The sequence below is a fragment of the Pistacia vera genome, unplaced genomic scaffold, assembly GCF_008641045.1.
Source record: "Pistacia vera cultivar Batoury unplaced genomic scaffold, PisVer_v2 Contig223, whole genome shotgun sequence".
NCBI classification, from domain to species: domain Eukaryota; kingdom Viridiplantae; phylum Streptophyta; class Magnoliopsida; order Sapindales; family Anacardiaceae; genus Pistacia; species Pistacia vera.
The window spans coordinates 1,914,246-1,929,254 of NW_022196028.1; the positions used below are offsets into that span (position 1 = coordinate 1,914,246).

Consider the following 15,009-nt stretch of genomic DNA (forward strand, 5'->3'; position numbering starts at 1 on the left):
CCCGGCTCACTAAGCAGAAAGAGTTATTAGCAGAGTTATGTAGAGAGCAGATTGAAGTAATTCCGAGACGGATTGCCAGGTTAGAGATCCAGTCTACTTTATTGGAAAAAGTTAAAGAAAAGCAAGTGGCCGATGAGTGGTGTTAGAGAATAGCTCAGTAAGTGTATGAGGGCAAGACAACAGAGTTCTATTTAAAAGATGGTGTTCTCTGTTTCAGAAATAAGTTATGTATTCACAAGATGTATCAAGATGTAAAGAAAGGCTATTGGTGGCTAGGTTTGAAGAAAGATATTGCGGAATTTGTAGCTAAATGCCTGGTTTGCCAACAGGTGAAAGCAGAACATCAAAGGCCATCAGGGTTGCTTCAGCCGCTTAGTATTCCAGAGTGGAAATGGGAGAGCATTTCGATGGATTTTATCATAGGTCTCCCTAGAGTTCAGAAAGGATATAAAGCAATATGGGTGATTGTGGATAGGTTAACCAAGTCAGCCAATTTCCTTCCAGTAAGGGAAAGCACTACTACGGATTTGTTGGCTTAGATTTATATGAAGGAGATAGTCAGGTTGCATGGAGTGCCCAAGACAATAGTGTCAAATAGAGATTCCATATTTGTTTCAGCTTTCTGGATGAGTTTACAGAAGAATTTGGGTACTCGTTTAGCATTTAGCACCGCTTACGATCCTCAGACAGATGGCCAAACAGAGGGAACAAATCAGGTGCTTGAAGATATGTTGAGAGCTTGCTGTATGGATTATAAAGTATCCTGGCATGAGATGTTACCCTTAGTGGAGTTTACCTACAATAATAGTTACCAGTCTACAATTAAGATGGCGCCTTACGAGGCTTTATATGGTAGACGATGTAGGTCTCCCCTACATTGGGATGAGATAGGTGAGAAGGATCAGTTGAGTTCAGTTCTTGGGCCAGAAGTAACTCAGAAGATGATAGAGGATGTAAAGTTAATCAGAAATTGAATGAAGCAAGCCCAAGACAGACAGAAAAGTTATGCTGATCTGAAGAGAAAAGATGTAGAGTTTAGAGCGGGTGACAAAGTGTTTCTAAGAGTTTCCCCCTATAAGCAGGTAATGCACTTCGGAAGCAAAGGGAAGTTGGCACCGAGATACATAGGTCCATTTGAAGTATTGCAGCGAGTGGGCAAGGTGGCCTACAGATTGGCACTACCACCTAGCATGGACAAGGTGCATGATGTTTTTCATGTCTCGATTCTTCAGAAATACGTAAGTGATCCCTCCCATATTTTACGTATAGACGACATTGCCTTAGAAGAGAATTTTGTGTATGAAGAGCGCCCAGTTCAGATTCTAGACCAAAGGATTAAAGAACTTCGCAATAAGAGTATTATGTTAGTGAAAGTCCTTTGGAGAAACCATAAAGTAGAAGAAGCCACATGGGAGGTAGAACAAGACATGCAGATTGTTACCCGGAGTTGTTTGTGTGAATTTCAGGGACGAAATTATTTTAAAGGGGGGAGAATTGTAGCTCCCAAATTGAGGTACGTAGTTCAATTGTTTTGTCCTTATTTGAGTTGGTTTGTTGTTGTTATAGTTTGGTTGGTCTTTGGTTGAATTGATATTGTAAGTTGGTTGAGTGGTTGCTCTAAAATTTGTAAAGACTTGGTGAATTTTTGTGTTACGGATGTCGTCGGGGTGAAGAAGAAGGTTCGCCGCAACAATGAAGTCTTGCAACCTACGGTGTAGGTTCTGTAAGTTTTTGCTGGGGCGAAGAAAGATTCTTCGCCACGGCGAAGGGCCTGACAAAATGTGTATTGACTTTCTAGAGAATTCTTCCTTTGGGGCACAATGACCATTCTACCCCTAATTAGTAGGAAAAGTGGGGAGTGAAATGCAAGGAGATTGCATAGGGAATAGTTCAAATGGGGGTGCATTTGCAAAGAATTAAAAGGGCAAAGGTGGAATTTTAAGAAAGAGTAAGGGTAAAATGGGAAAGAAGGTGTAAAATATGAGTAAATAAGGGTTAAGTCTTAGAACCCCTTTCATTCTTCTTCTTCCACCGCCATACTCATTCACCATTTTCTCTTTACTTTCCATCCAATCCTTCAAGGATTTTTAAAGGCTTTTGAGTAGTTTTTGGGTAGAGAGGTGATCTAAAGCATCCTAAGGTAAGGACCTTTATTCTAGATGTGAAATTTTGCTATAAAGGTGTTAAGGTCTTATTGTGTTATTGTTTAAAATTGTAGAGAAAAGACATCTACCAAAGGAAAAGAGAGGTGCTAGTGGAATCACACCATCACAAGGTAAATAAATCCAACCCAAACTAAAGTTTAAGAAATCCTTGAGTAGAGATTTCTTTATGCATGTATAAATGATGCTTGTTGAGAAATTCAGTAGAGATATATGTTTATTTGTTTGTTGAGAAATTGAGTTGAGATGAGTATTTATGTTGTGGTGTTGGAAATGCTCTCTTTATGGGAAGTGTTAATGTGTGATGAGTTGAGATGAATGTGGAGGAGATTGAGTAAATATTTGGGAGTGTTCTTCTATGATAGGAGTTATGTCCATAGAAGGGAATTTCTTCCCATTTTGGATGGTTACAAAGAGAAAGAGAATTGTAGTTAGAGAAGAGTTTTTGTATGCACATGAGTTGTTTGATGAAATGCCTAAGAGAAGTTTGAGAATGAGTTATGAACCTTAATTCTTGCAACATTGCATATTGGCATTTCCTAAGTGCATTAATGAGTATGAACCATCCATATGCATTAATTGTGCATTGAGAAGTAGCTTGAGAAAGAGTAGAGAATGTCTACACTATGAGTATTAGCTTGAGAAAGAGTAGAGACCTTTGTGCTTAAACTACTCTAAGAGCTAAAGAAGAGAATAGAGTAGGTTGTGTGATGGAGAACCCGTGAGTGATGAGTAAAGTCACGAGAGTGGGTGCTTTGTGATCCCCAACTGTGCCTCCAGTCAAATGAGGCCTTGACCGTCACGAAGAGTGGAACATGAGGTTCCAACTGTGCCTCCGGTAAGAAGGGGCCGTGACATTCGGGAGATAGAGAGAAAGAATGTACACTCACATGGTCAAGGGTTCCGAATCCATGCATAACTGAATCCGATCAGTATAGAAATAAGTAGAAGTCATGTAAAGCAGAAGAGTTCCCGGCCATGCCTCCGGTAAGATGAGGCCGTGACATTCCCATGAGTAGAATCAGAAAATAGAGAAATAGAAAGAACAGAAAGAGAAAATGAATAGAGTCACAAAGAGTGGGTTGAGTCCCCAACCGTGCCTCCGGTAAGATGAGGCCGTGACATACACTAGAGAGTGTATAGAAAAGAGTATGAGAAACAGAAACAGAAACAGAACGGAAATGAGAAGAGGAGAGAGTAAGGAAAGAATTAAGAGAAAGAGTTACGGGGATAGATGAGTAGAGGATTTACTTACTGAGCATTATTTTGCTCACCCCGTTGTTTTTCTATGTTTTTGCAGGTTCTAGATGAGGACGCAGTCGGATAGATGTTGGCGGGCGAGGAGGAGTAGTTACACTGTCCACCACACTTTTGAGAACTTTTGTAAAGGATACTAACTTTTGTAAAAAAATATGTATATTAAATAAAAGAAAAATTTGGGCCCAACTATTTTTATTAATGTACTCATATTTTATTATACATATTTTTGTATGAGTATAGTAGTATCAAGCAGTTATTACATGGTTATAATTCTTTCTAAATTCACATGTTTAAATGCAATTATGCATTATGGAATGCAAACATGTCATTCTCTACCATCTACAAACTCATCCAAAAGTAACACATAATCATACTCATACATGCACATCTCTTTGGCATTGCATCAAACAATTCATGTGCACAAATCAACACTAATTTGGCTACACTTCTATCTTTATTCTAGGCCATCAAAAATTTGGAATAACATCCTCCATCATTAACGCCAAATCTGCCCGAAAAACACACTCCAAAATTTCCACTTCAATTCTTCCAAATTTCAACCCAACATTCATCAAGTATCAAATATACCAACACAACTTCTCATGGATAGGTTCTAATCATCATTCAACACCAAATCCATCAACAATTCTACATATAACACATATATATGCATACAGAAAATTCTCTACACATAACTTAAATCATACTTAGGGTAGGATTTACTTACCTTTGATATGAGCAATCCAACCCTTTAAGAATCTTCTTTGATCAAACTCTCTTCCTCTTAAATCCTATGAGCACAAACCATCAAAATTAAACACTTTAAAAATTAAAAATCACTTCTTAGTACAAGGATCTTACTTAAAGATGCTTGTAATTGAAAATCCACTCAAAAATACCCAAAATCTTTGAATTTCTTTTGAAGAAAAAGTGAAGAAATTGAGAGGATTTGGAGGAGAAGGTGGCGTGAAAATGGGTTGAAGAGTGGCTAGGGTTTCACTCTTCAATCCTTGATATAACATAACATTATATATAGTTTCCCATTTTGCCCTTGCACTTTCTTTAAAATTCCATCTATATCCCTTAGTCAATTATCATAATGCCCTCATTTTTATTGCATTCTCCATGAAATTCTATCTCTTTTCACTCCTCACAATTTCAACTAATTTTGAATGAAAATACCATTTTACCCTTACTGCAAGTTTAAGGTGTTTTCTTCACATTTTCTTAAAACAACTTTAACAAAAATCAACTAAAGGTATAAGAACATAAATTAAATTATGTACCTCCATGTGGGCATTACAATTTCTCTGCCTGACTCATCCAGGTAACTGGGTCATCTCGACCGTCATACTGAGGGAAATCAAGCTTTATGGTTCTTGGAATGAAATTCATGCTACAGCTTCCTCTCTTAGAAGAACATCCACCCATTTTAACACCAAAACCTTCACTGGTTTCATTGAAGTTCTTGCCACATAATTGTTGGCTCATCTTCTCCATCTGTTCAGTAACATGTTTGAGAAGATCATTTTGTCCATCAAAGAGAGATTTAAGGCCCTCCCCTCAAGCTTCTTCACCTACTCTTGCAAATCTGTAGCCTGGCTTTGATACCAAAGATGACAAATTCACTTTTGCTAAATAAACAATTAAGAAAGAACTAAGTTTCTTGACACTTGGAGGGGTCAAGGCCTCCCAATACAATAGTAAGTTGTAGATTTTCTGATATTCAATGCCTATATTCCATGATAAAAGATCATTTAAATACAAGCTAAAAGTCAAATTAATTGAGCAAAAATAGGGAATAATGCTAACAACTCAAACGTAAACTTAAATAGGAAAAGCTAATAATGAAGGAACTAATTCCATGTTCAAAATAGAAAGACGTGATCAATGTGAACTTGGTATTTTGATAAGTTTCCACGTAACAGCCAATAACTATCCATTTTCATAAATATTATTGTAAGTAATTGTTACTTTTTAATGAACTCTCTCCTATTCAACCTAAAAATCAAATTTAAAAGAACAAATATAATTTGTAGTTAGTGCAAATATTTATGCACCCCGTGTAGGAAGGGTTGGTGAAATCAACTTTCCCAGAAAGCGTGTAACTGACTTGGAGAGTATTGAGAAGATTAGACTGGCGAGTGAGATAGTATCTCTTACTGCAATATTCTTTTTTCAACCTTCTTAATGATCAGTTTCAGAATTAGAACATAACATTGGGGGAATTTTAAATTCAAATGACAAAGTAAACTTTACAAATGCTAACAAAATTGACTTTAAAATTGATTTCTCGCAATATAGTTTGGCTTATTTAGATATATTTAACAAGTCCATGTATGTTAAGAAATGATCAATGTTTTTAAGCTGTATGGACATTTTTTTTTTTTTTAAAGAAATGAAAAACCCGAAAGATTTAAATGTTGATATAATAGTGGCAGACAATAAAAAGAGCAAAAGACAAGTCACCATACCAACTTGTTGCTTGTTAGTAGATAATGAATCGTTGTGAACTTATGATGGGTTTTGAGGAGTCCAATATATCTTTTGACAGACTTGACTTGGGAGACTTCCAGTTCCGTAGTTATTATAATTATGGATTCTAGGGTCATCTTAATTCAGCACCAGATTCATCAATCTTTCTAAAGTTAATTCATACAGAACATGGAGATTCAGTTTTCTTTCAATGCATCCTATTATCTTGTTCTTCTACTTATTTGCATATTTTACAATTATGGCTCAACGAAGATAGTCAAATATAAGCCTAGGATCTTTTCTTAAACCACAAACTCCTCATGACTGTCAGGTTCTGGTCTCAACGCTTTTGGATTTTATCGACAAGATGGCTACGCAATTGGAATTTTACTTGCAGGAATTCCTGAGAAAACTGTTGTCTGGACAACAAGACGCGATGATTCTCCAGTCCCTAGCAATGTTACTTTGCTGTTGAATTCTGAAGGCAGGCTTGTCTTGCAATCAACACAGGGCCAAGATACAAATATCGCCGTCTGGCCCTGGCTCTTCTGCTTCCATGCTTGACTCTGCAAATTTTGAGCTCTATAGCTCTGATAAGGAAATAATATGGCTGAGTTTTGATTACCCAACTAATACTCTTTTGTCCACTCAACGTCTTCTCGCAGAGCAGGAGCTGTCTTCAAGTATTTCAAAAACTTACCATTCCACAGGGAAATTTCGTCTTAAGATGCAACAAGATGGAAACCTTGTGTAGTATCCAACGGATACTTCGGACACAAGTGCATACTCTTATTGGTCATCTGCTACAAATGGGTGGGGCGCTAATGTCACACTAAACCTCGATGTGGATGTCTGTCTCTACCTACTTAATTCAAGCAACTTCAACACAGATAATTTAACAGAAGGGTATAATGCAATGAGAGGAATAATCTAGTCGATGAAACTTGATTCGGATGGCATACTAAGCTTGTATTTATCCAATACTAGACAAGATCGTGCATCGACAATTATCTAGGAATCTTCGAAAAATAAGTGTGACCCTAAGGTGGTGTGTGGCTTTAATAGCTTTTGTGTTTTAAATGATCAGAAACCTAAATGTAGATGTCTTCCAGGATATTCCTTTGTTAATCAAGGCAATTGGACATCTGGGTGTGAAAGAAATTTCACCATAGAGAGTTGCAGCAAAAAGAATGGATCTGTCAAATACATGATTTAACCATTGGTGAATACTAGCTCGGAAGACGTTCCATATTTTGTTTTATAGGAAACAACCAAAGAAGATTGTCAACAAGCATGATTAGTGGACTGCAATTGTGAGGCAACGCTATCCTACAACAATGATCCTGAGTGACACGACCTGTCCCGACCTTCCTCAAACCATAGGATCCGGGCGCTCCCACAAGACTCGGATGACTGAGAGGTGCCATGTGGGGAAAACTGAGAAAAAACCTGAAATCCCGTTTTTCTAAATATACTGCATAAATAATTCATATGAAAATGTAATTGGAAATACAAGTATGAATAGGTACATAAACATATTTAGGAAGTTTGGAAAAACATAAATGCATAATCCATGAGAAATCTAGAAACAAAATGTCAAGTCTTATGTAATTACGGCAAAAACATAAGACTATTAAAGAAAACAAGAGTCCATTTTTGGAATATAAGCCATAATACACACATGAGAAGACGTCGACGTTTGGAATATAAGCCATAATACACACATGAGAAGACGTCGACGTGTGGCACAACCTTGAGCAGTGACTCACTGCTCAACATGATCTCTCTGTGGACTTGGGGGGAGGAAAACATTTTTAAAAAGGGGTGAGCTGAAATACTCAGTGAGTGGGGGAAAAGGCATGTTTGCAAAGCATTCGTCAAACAAAAGTTATGGCATGCAGTGGTTCTTATGAAATACTGAAAACAACATGATTCTATGAACATGATATGGTGGCAACTAATCACTCATGTACGCATGCATAACTTATTTCTAATTGTTCTAAGTATTGTAATCTGATCAATTAAACTGACAACAATTTCTGAATCCTAGCTCATCACTAAACGCTGAAAACTCTTTTATGAGAACTTAAAGAATAGTTGTAAATGCTTATGCTTCTAAAGACAATGTTTTCTATAAATCATGTTACAAACATCAAATGTTTCATATAACTAATGCAAATTATCTATAACTGTTCTGATACTGAAAATTGAAACTATTAACTGATACTAAAAACTATAGGCTGGTATCTGAAAACTTTAAACTGATATCCTATTTTGAAACAGTAAACTGATACTGAAGATTCTCACCATAACTAGTACCCTAGGGAAAAATCTCGATACCTAGTGGGTGTCCCACACACAGGCAGAGCTGGGAAAAACATCTCAATACCCGACAAGATCTATCATCGCGCTTGAAGAAAACCATCTCAATATCTGGCAGACAAACTCAATGCCTAGATAGAGCACTATATATCTCAATACGCATGCGCAAAGCCTGAAGACCGAATATCTCAATACCCAGCAAATGTTGCATCGCATGGGCAGAGCCTGAAACTGAGGGATGGGTACTTCGTAGGATGGTTTTAGCACCACAACTATCTCATGCATAACCTCAAGTAACATGTAAGTCAAGAGCATACTATATAAGTGTTTATAAATCATGCATATATGACATAATATTATAAAATATCACATACAGGGGTGAAATAGTAATTTTTTTAAACATGATTCAAAAACTGACAGTTTAGCCCAGATCTAGAATTTCTTCAACAACCCATCACAATGGCACGTCCGACGCCACTCTTGTGCAGGTATCACTTTCATAATATAAAACACTCAAATTTTTTTTTACAACATTCAAATGCTGCGCATTACCCCAAGCATATATATATATATATAAGAAAACATTAATCCCAAGGAATGTCATACAATCACCAAATGAGAAGTACTTTCTTTGACTCCCAAGACTCACTATTTCATACTTCTATAAAATATTACTCAATACTGAATACACTTCCACCCAAGTTGCCATAAATTCGAGAATTTGAAAACACAAAACAACATATTTTCTCAACAACATTCCAGCCACAATCACATGCATAAATCGACAAAATGCAACCATAAACACATATGAATGCAGCCACCATTACATGCATAAATTGGCCAAAAATGCAGTCCACAAAATGCATGTAATCCCAGCCTCCATTTGCTTTAATCGGCCAAAAATGCAGCCAGCAAACATCACAATTGAAAACCCAAATAAATCATGAATAGAAGCCACATGCAGCAAAATAAACCACCTCCATTTCATGTTCACTTCGCCTACTTCTTTTTATGCATTCGGTCATAGTAAAGCAACCCCATAACCATAAATTTTCACATAAACAACCAAATTTCAAAACATAGAACAATCAGACAAAGAAATATATCCAGCCAAACACCATATAGCAAATTTTAAACCCAAATTCAACATGCAGCAGCATAAACTAGCAAAGTTTCATGCTTACAAAAAGATTCCAACAGCGAAACACAACCAACACCTCTTACAAGCATTTTCACTATCATTTAATTCCATGTGAACAGTACATAAATATACATGTAGCATGCAGCATGTTATCACATACTTTAATACCAAATCTAGTGCAAAATCATCCAACAATTAATTCGGCCGAAACATGCAAACTGGGATTTAGCAAATATCACAATTAACTAACAATTTTTGCACCAAACATTTTAATAGAAATTCATCACTTGTCATGCAAATGAAATTGAGTTTTTAAAACAAGTATTTGGAAAGCCACTCACAAAAATTTCAGCTCAACCTAAAATGCCCAGCTGCCTTAAGCATCATCCCTTTCTTCTCCACCAAACAACCCAATTTGACAAAATTGAATTAGAATTACACAAATCAAAGAAAATGGTGAGATGACTCACTCTAAAAACTACATGCATGATACAATTTCTTCAAAAATTCGTGTGATCTCCCTTCATGTTTACTTGGTTGATACTTACCTCACTTTCTCTCCCTCATTTCCTTGCTTCTCTCTCTCTTCTTTTCCTTCTCTCAACTTTCTTCTTCTTTATTTGGGCGAGCAGCCCAAATTTATATAGAACAATTTTTTTTTTTTTATCACAATAGCCCCAAATTCTCTTAATTCTAGTATAACTCTGCCACATCATCTTTTCCCTGCAAAAACCTCCAGATTTATGCCCTTACCACATGCAAACCCAACAGTTTCCATTTCTTCGTTTTCATCCCCATCCAAACTTTAGAATTTGACAGAAAAGTCCCTTCTTATAAACAAAACCAAAGAGAATATATATATATATATATATATATATATATAGATATATATTATTATATATATTTGTTGCTCTTATAGTGGTTATTTTAGCAACTTTCGGGATTGTCATCTGTAGATATCATGTCTGGTCATATAAAAAAAATTCAAGGAAATGGTAACTTCAGATTTTGTGAGGATATAGCTCCCATATCGTTTACTTTTGCAGAGATTAAAAAACTAACGAAAGGTTTCAAGGAAGAGATTGGTAGAGGATCTTGAGAAACAGTTTGCAAAGGGACTATGTTGAATTCCCAAAAGCTTGTAGCTGTCAAGAAATTAGAGAAAGTGTTAGTTGAAGGGAAAAAAGAGTTTGTAACTGAGATTAAAGTTGTTGGGAGAATCCACCATAGGAACTTAGTTCGTCTACTTGGTTATTGTTTTGAGGGAGTCAACAAGGTCTTAGTATATGATTACATAAGCAATGGTTCTTTGGCTGATCTTCTCTTCACACCTGAAAAACAACCTAATTGGGTTGAAAGAATGGGTATTGTTAATGAGTGTGAGACTCAAGTCATCCACTTTGATATAAAGCCTCAAAACATACTCATTGATGATAATAGGTGTACAAAAAATTCTGACTTTGGATTAGCAAAGTTGTTGAAGTCAGATCAACCAAACACTTTTACCGGAATTAGAGGAACGAGGGGATATGTTGCACCAAAGTGGCATCGAAATCTACCAGTTACTGCTAAAGTAGATGTTTACAGTTTTGGAGTTGTATTACTGGAGATCATATGCTGTCGTAAAAGTATGGACCAAAATCTTTAGAGGATAAAATTGTTCTTGAAGATTGGGTATACTAATGTTTTGAGTCTGGTGCGTTGAGTCACCTAGTAGGTAATGAAGAGGTTGAACTAAAACAATTTTTGAGGATTACTAAAGTTGCACTTTGGTGCATTCTTGATGAGCCATTGCTTTGCCCTTTGATGAAGAAAGTTTTACACATGTTAGAAGGGACTCTTGATATCCCAGTACCTCTTAATCCTGCTTCTTATCTTACTTGCATCTAGCTCATTTTTGTGTATTTCAATGTCTTTAGCCCTTATTATGCCATTAAAATAGAATATAAAACGTAACTCATTCTATAAGTTGAATTTGGTTTATTTTCATGTTCTCTTCACTTTCATGTAATAATATATTATTAGATAATGTTAACAAATGATCTTGTAACATGTAGCAACCAATTAAAAATAAGGTTAATTAGCAAGAGTCCTCTCAACTTTTCATGCGCAGATAGCAGATTACTATCTTGCAAGCCAATAATATGATTCTATGTGTCATATATAAATTAACTTGTGGTAACATAGATTTTTCTGTTTGGATATTAATCACCTATCTAATTAACTTGATTATGTCAACTTATAATGGACATTCATAACTCTAAACTGTTGAATTTATACATTTTCTCCTCCATGTTAATATATTTATTATTTCAATATACCAACCAGGCTATTGCGAGTTGGAGATTTAACTCACGTTAGAGTGTGGTTACCCATTTTAAGTGCAGCAGAATAATTACCAAGTAGATTTTACATTTCCAATTTAAATACATCAAACACAAGTGCAGAAGATAAAGAACACAACCATATATATGGTTTGGCTAAATCCACGTGTAGCCTACATCCATGGGACCTTGTCTAGATTGAAGCAATCTATTAAGTTAAAAACACATTACAAGATATAGTACAAAGTTGATTTAAGTTACAATAAAAAGAACTCATTTTTCAACTTTACACTTAGCATCACACTCTAAATCCTTAACGTGTAGCAACTCCTTGGGCATTCTTCACCCTAGGAATTGATGCGTGTTTCCTACAACATACAAATGTAGCAAGTATACTAGTCACACAAGTAATAAAGTGGTGAGTAGAGTATAGTTCCCACGAGGATTGTTAGCTAAGCACTAAGCTTCCTACTATTCTCAAGTTGGAGCCATCGATTTCTTTTGGATTAATGGGAGCTATTTCTAATTAAAACTGAACAATAAATTTTAAACTAAAATTAACTATGAATCCGAGATGAAAAACACAGATAGCAATCAATTCAAGTAAAACGGGTAGGGTTTTGACTTCATTCGGATTTTATAGGTTTTGACTTCATTCGGATTTTATGGGTTAAACCTAAGAATTAAACTAAATTCATATTCATATGCATTGGTTGTAAATCGAACTCTCCGAAGTGTTAAACATACATTCTCAGGCTAAGTTTTCCTACTCTTCCTTATTAACTTTCCGCACACAACAATTTGAAAGTTAACAAATCCAAGCTCATTAAGCATAAGAATCCTACAATGATTTCATTGATTTTTGAATCTATCTCTAGCATCCAATATTACAATGGTGATTACCCAAGAAGCCTAACATGATTCATTTCTCAATCTCACCATGTTCATCACATATAAGCATTAAAATTCAGAGCAAACACACAATCAAAACATAATCATATGAAAATAAAACAATCAATCACTTAACCCATTAAAATCCAAATTACAATCAAAACCCTAACCCAAAATGGGTTAGTTCATAGCTAAATCAACACTAGAAACAAGAAAAACGATAATATTAAAGTTCATCATAATGAAAATGAGAGAAAAGACAAGAATTCTCCCCAAATGATGAATCCCCTAGTTCGAAATCGAATCTTCACCCTTGTTACAGCTCAAAATCACTCAAAAATAAATAAAAGGAAATGTAAAAAGCTGCTCAAACCCTATTCGCCCCTCAACAAAAAGGCTAAGAGTCGCCAGAAAAAAACACGCACAAAGTAAAACTGTGCGTTTTACAAAACTACAATTTACGACCGTCGCCGCGGCGAAGAGAGAAGCAGACATGTTTAGTGACTGCCGTACTTCGCCGCGGTGAAGAACAAGTCTTTGCCGGGGCGAAGCTTCTTGAAAAGTTCTGAAATTATAGAACTACCACTCTGCTTGCATCTTCGCTTGATTCTTCAATCCTCCGTGCTCTCCCTTGGGAGCAAGCTTCATAGTGCTTTATTCTGCTTCAAAACTCTCCCAACTTCTGAGATCCGCTTACTTTTGAGTTTAGAATTTCCAATTTTGTCCTTATTTGCTCAAAATATCCATTTTAACTTGAAACACGAAATGTAAAGAATTAAGCAACAATTCAGGTTAAAATGAACTAGAAAGTACCTGAAATCTGACTAAAAGTCTAATGAAAACGGTATAATCCACGGATTATAAAATACCCCCAAACTAAACATATGCTCATCCCCGAGCATACGGTACAAAACTAAAGGGAATGAAAACAACAAACTACGAACAAAAACACAAAACACACACACATCAAAACTGAAAAATGAACAAAAACCAACAATACTCAAATTCAACAAACGAATTGCCTAGAAATTACACAAGTCTCAAAAGTTGTTGAAAAATTATTATCAGGAAATGTTCAACACTCCAAGAAGTTATAAGCTATATCGACTATCTTCCTCAATTAGTCCACCAAGTAGGTGATCCCCACTTCAATCCACATTCCAACTTCCTGGATTATTTTATGCAGAAATGTAAAGTTTATCAATGGTGACGGACTCCATAAGCCTAAATATCGAATTACTCTCCACTAATGAGGACTAGACAAAGATAAGAATCAAAAGGTCTTTAAAAGCTTGTAACGTTATGTTAGACCGGTCGTCACGGTCACAAAATTAAACCTAAGTACCGTAGTTAGCGGTAAGTAGGGTCGAATCCACAGAGAGCAAGACTAACGACCTACTGTATATTTGAGTTAACGAAAGAGAAATTGGCAAAAGGAAACTAATTACTTGCAGAAATTAAAAGCATTAAATAAATTGCTAACTAAAACACAATATTAAAAGCGTTGCCGCTACGGGTTCGGTTTGACTCAAGACCAACTCTCACAATTCCTCTCCTCGCTCTTCAATTTCCTAAACCTACAAGGCTAGGCAAATCAATAAAAATATCTCTCGGCAATCTAAGGTAAATCTTCCTGGCTCCAGTCGTCTGTAGTACAGATCGATTGGTTAAAGACATCATCGATTAACCGAAAAATGCTAAACCCTTAAACACCACTAGTGGTACAATGTTAACAAGTACAAACTATCAACCTGTATCACCCAATCAACTAATTACAAATAAATGCATTCCTAGTAGAAATGATATTAAACGCTACTACACATGATTGCAATCAGTACCAAAGCAATTTAAAGTCATAACAACATTCAATAATCTCAAACCGACATTCAATTATGCAAAAAATTATATATCAAAAACGTTCTCAATGGACATTATCAATTCAACACGTCGAGTATCAGAATAATATTAAAGTATCGCAAACAACTGAAACGAAAACAATATAATCTGAATACAGAAAACTTAACCAAATATCCAACATTCGGGCTCATCCAACTAGTCGAGAGCTGATGAGGAGATCAGTGGAGTCAATCTCGATTGCTACACCGTAACGGACAACTGGGAACTCAGCCGCTCATGGTAGTGATGAGGGAGGCGAAACAGTGGAAATGGAGCTGATCATGGCGGAGAGGAGGTAACGACAGCGATATGATGCGAAGAAGGGCCAAAAACGACCAACGGACAGCCCGGAATACCAACAGCCGCGGTTCGTCGAAAAACGTTAATTTTCAGCGGGTCTCCGGAAAACGTGGCGGAAAATGGGATCCGAAGGTACCGATGGAAAGTCTGGTGATGGGGAGTTCAGATCAGGTCCAGGGGAGGTGAGAAGTCACTGGAAATGAGCAGGATCTGGCCTGGAAGAGAAGAGTTGCGGTGG

General features: G+C 36.3%; 1 pseudogene; it reads left to right on the top strand.

The window, feature by feature from the left end:
• The first annotated feature begins 6,156 nt into the window (after positions 1 to 6,156).
• On the top strand, positions 6,157 to 11,250 carry LOC116130679 (annotated as a pseudogene).
• The last annotated feature ends 3,759 nt before the right edge of the window (positions 11,251 to 15,009 follow it).